The sequence below is a fragment of the Triticum aestivum genome, chromosome 2A (genome assembly GCF_018294505.1).
Source record: "Triticum aestivum cultivar Chinese Spring chromosome 2A, IWGSC CS RefSeq v2.1, whole genome shotgun sequence".
NCBI classification, from domain to species: Eukaryota; Viridiplantae; Streptophyta; class Magnoliopsida; order Poales; family Poaceae; genus Triticum; species Triticum aestivum.
In genome coordinates this window covers 150,705,136-150,709,823 of record NC_057797.1, presented here as the reverse complement: position 1 = coordinate 150,709,823, position 4,688 = coordinate 150,705,136, and positions in this window count along the sequence as shown.

Here is a 4,688-nt window from a genome sequence, read left to right as displayed (position 1 = left end):
CAACGGGGGCCGGGGCGGCCGAGGCCCAAGACGGCGGCCGGAGGCCGCAGCCACGGCGCGACCGGCCGGGCGGCCAGCGGCGCCGGCGAGGCGATTCGGGGCGACGGGGCGGGGCCGGCAGTGGCGTAAACGGGGGGGGGGGGGGATGGCCGAGCGGCGTGCGGGGGTTCGGTCGGGGGTTTTGGGGCGGCCGCCGGGGTACGAGGGCGCCGGCGGGGCGAGGGGCGCCGGCGGGCACGACGCCGGGCGCGCGGGCGGCCGGAGTGGTCGCGGTGCCCGAACGGGAGCGGGCCAAGGGGGTTTCGGCGGCCGTGGGGGGGGGGAGGGCGCCGGCGACGGTGGCGTCCGAGGCGGCCGGAGGCGTCGTCGACGGGGGGGGGGGAAGAGAGGGGAACCGGGGGGGGGGAAGGAGGCGAGCTCACAGCGCCCGCGGGGTCTAGGGAGGCGGCTCGGTGGAGGTCGGTGACGACCGGCGAGGAGGCGGTTGGGGAGGCGTGCGCCGGCGTCGGGGAGGGCGGGGGCCGTCGGGGTCGTCTCGGTCGGGGGTCTCCGCCCCCGATCCAGATCGGGCGAGGGCAGGGGAGAGGGGTGGGGGCGCGTGGGGGGAAGGAGTGGGGCGGCTAGGGTTCGGCCGCGGGGGGTGGGGGGGTATGTGGCCGGGGCGGCTGGGCCGATGGGCCGGCCCAAGGGGGGGGGGAAGTTGGGCCAGGCCAGGGGCCAGGTGGGGTGGGGGAACTGGCTGGGCCAGGGGGTTTTCCCCTCCCTCTCCCTTTTTTTTTCTTCTTTCTTTTCTTTTATTAATTTTCTTTTCTGTTTTTAGATTATTTAAAATGCCAAAGCATTTTACAAAAATTAGTGCACCCCACCATAATTATGTTAGCTATTTTAGACAACCCCCGAAAATTTTATTTTAAATTTTTAAAACTTTTTTTTTTGTTTTCATCAATTTGAATTTTGAATTTGAACGGTTTCGAACTAACGCGAGATTAGCAACAGTAATTGTGCTGACGTGGCATCATTAACAGTGGTTTACTGTAGCTTAAGTATCCGGGCGTCACAATTCTCCTCCACTACAAGAAATCTCGTCCCGAGATTCAAGCGGTGGAGTAATGGGGGAAAGGTGCTGGTAGCGAAAAACCTAACGAGTCTTCTCGGTCTTGGCTGCCCTTTCGAAGAGGTTGATCCCTTTCATTGATGTCTTCATTTCTCTGTTTCAGGTCCTCATGGTGAAGTCGGCCTTTTTTTTTTTTTTTTGGGAATTCCATCGCATTTACGAATAAGTAACGGGGCAGGTCGGCAACGACAGAATGTTATAAGTGTTATAATCTGGGATTAACCCATGAATGAGCATATGAGTACCTCTCGAGTTTGAACATTTAAAAGACATCGAGAGTAAGGTTGGGAGGTACAATAAGAAGTTTCAAGTAGCCAGGCAATCGTTCAATGCCTAGTCAGAAGGTGAAAGTGGTTTCAAAGCAACGGGATAATTATTGTGTCCGATGCCAGAATTGATGATCTCATCGGAAAGGTGGCTCATGAATTACTTACGAGTCCACGCGGGAGGAATATCTTTGGAACTGGGGTGTGCAGGAGAGTCAGGTTTCGATCCTGTGGAACTGTGGGTTATGGGCCCACCATGTGGGTTAAAAGTAGGAAAGGCAGTGACGTCTTGCACAATCATGTAAGCAAGGCATGTTAGAGGATAGCCTGACAGTTATGTCGGCAATAATGTCGGTACCAAGGGCGAGGGACAAAGAGAACCATCTTCCTGCTCGTTGAACGAGGCGGACCAATAGGCAAAGTTCTCGTCCATCGGTGGTTACCGGAATGTCCTCACCAAAATAACAGGGTCTTTCTGACAGAATTGTACACCGAGGTGTTTACAAAAGTAGGAGAATATTACTGCTTAGATCTCATAGATCACAAGAAAGGTTAAACCAAACAATGGAAAGGAAGATATGATTATCGGATTTAACCAAATCAATGGAAAGGAAAAATGTGTTTAAACACATTTTCCAGGGGTATATCCTTCCCAAGGACAAGCAGATGATATCCATGACAGGATAGTAGGTAGAAAACCATTTTAGGTAAGGGGAGAAAAATTTCATGACATTACCCATACAACGGTGTTTGGATAATTGATAAAGAGAATTTAGCATTGTGCTTCAAATGTTCTTGGTGATGAACGGAGTACCACAGACATGCTTCAGGTAGCAATGATATGGTGTTTCAATCAAGGGCCCGACTTCGGATACACCAATGACCCATCAGGAGTAACTTATAAAATAAGTCCTACCACTTCCTCTAGGAGGAATGGTTATCCTTGCAAAAGAAATCATAATGATAGGTCCTCCAGCCAGGGGGGGGGTGCTAGGCATGACATCCTGTTACCAGGTCATCAAAGGGCCAACAACATAACTCTTGGAAAGTTGTCCCAACCATCCTATCTGACCGAGATTCAGATCCGATTGGTGTAATGATACCTCAGACTCAGGATGTCCGAGAATAAAAGGTGCAACACAAATAGACGAAATGACATTTCAGGATTCTCAGGAAATGAACTATGGGAGTGGGTTCCTGAAACAATAGTTCATCATTAAACCAAGGAGAGGAGGAGGTGGCTGATGGGCTCAGCGATAATCCATCGAGATTTCCAAAAGATGGATTTCCACCATTAAGTGAACAAGGAGATAACATTTGTCAGATCAACTGATATAAGGAAGTATGCTCGAGGAAAACATACACAATTAAACATTGGTTGAAGGGTGCGCCCGAAGTACGGGTTGGGTTGCACGACCAATGTTAAAATGGTGATTCAATTAGCGAAGGACTTAGAATGAACTATCGCCCATTCACTTCAAAGCAATAGGGTTGCTAGGAGTTTTGAATTCACACGTCATAGCTCCATTGTCGGTATTCCGGTTGAAAACAATACGGGGACCAAGGAATGAACGAAGATGGCAAGAAGTATTATGATATCAAGAATTATTAAGAGGTGGTGAAATTCTCACCACATTCTTGACAAAAAGAGATGGTAATACTTCCGAGGTAAGGAAGATCAATTGCTGGACAGCAAGGAACTCAAGGTATAACACCAAACATGAACAAGCTTGTGTTGGTGGGAAGGCAATAAAGTGGTCGATGATAATACAATTCATCGAGGCAAGGATGGTATTTCTCATCATGAATCCAATTGATATCCTGGATGAGCTCAGAATGATGATGATGATCACGACACATTTGTCGAGAGATTTCACGAAGATGTAATCGATCGACGATGACATCAAGTCAAACAATGATGAAGTGAAAGGTTATTGGAACCAAGGGTACGACACCACTCGAAACCAAGCTTGTTGTTCAAGGCGAAATGATATGACGATGAGGATCGACGTAAGGTTAGTTCATCGTCGAAAATTGGTGCTCCGAGAATAAGGACCAGGTAGCACAGTTAGAATCGTCACGACAATGATATAGCCAAACAGGCTAGGAATGGCGTGATCGGGTACAAACTCGTACTTATAGAAGCTTACTGAAGAGTTGTTGAACCGTAGAGCGGACTCGGTTCAGTTATCGGGGTCTTTGAGTGTCCAATAACTCAGAGCCCGCGAAAAATTGGAATCAGTGGGAAGGTAGCACTTGATGAAGAACTCATAAAGTTATGCAGTTCCATGATAATCTCGAGATACAGGGGGGGTAATACCCGACACAAGATCAAAGTAAAGGTTGGACTGGTGTATTGATCCATAGAAGACAATTATTTTGACTTGTCCGAGAAAGGAGAACAAAGAAGAACAATCATGGTCGGAACCACGGTTGCAAAAGGCCAGATCCTAGATATAAGATGAACTTATACCAAAGGAATAATTTATTTAAGAGAAGCTTTAATGATAAGATCTACATCGTGTCCATGGGCATGAACACAAGTTCAAGGTCGACTCCCACTTCTCCAATGCATAACATTTCATTCACTTCTGACGTTCGATGAAGTTGCAGTGTTGAAATTTTATCTGGTGAAGCACCAGAAGAGTATGACTCGTGAAAACTTTCGGGTTCACACGGTTTAGAGAAGGCATATGTTCAATCCATACGGGCTTCTTAGAAACATATACCAAAATCTTTAGAAGTAATTAACTCAAGCTCGAAGGCAGAGCATGGTTGAGAAAGTAGACGATACAATTTACCAAAAGCATTATGTATCCGAGAAAAAGGCTCACAAGTTTATTGAATATGAAGGGCATTGTCAGATAAAATCCAACAAAGGATCTGGTGGTCCACAAGGGATCTGACGTGAGCATCGGTACTCAACTAGAGGAAGCAGATTATAGAAACAACTGACTAACTCAATTGTCAAATGCAAAGGAATTATGATTTCCAAATCAAGGGATCAGAAGCAATGCTCTGATTAGGGGTGGATAAGTTGAATAGTCGTAGGGTACAATCAAAGACAATTGGATTGGTCGAGAACCAATTCCAGTTAAAGGAATGGAAGCTCAGCCGGAAAGGTAATTTATAAGGATCAATGATGATTGCGTGTATTCGCAACATATTGAGTCAACATACTCAAGATGATAATGACAAGAAATGTCAATAAGATTTCTATACTTATGGGATTAATCAGAATGAAAGCAAACAAGAAATTCCAGAGCAATAGGTTGCTGAGGATTTTCGGAATATCGGGTGGTATTTCG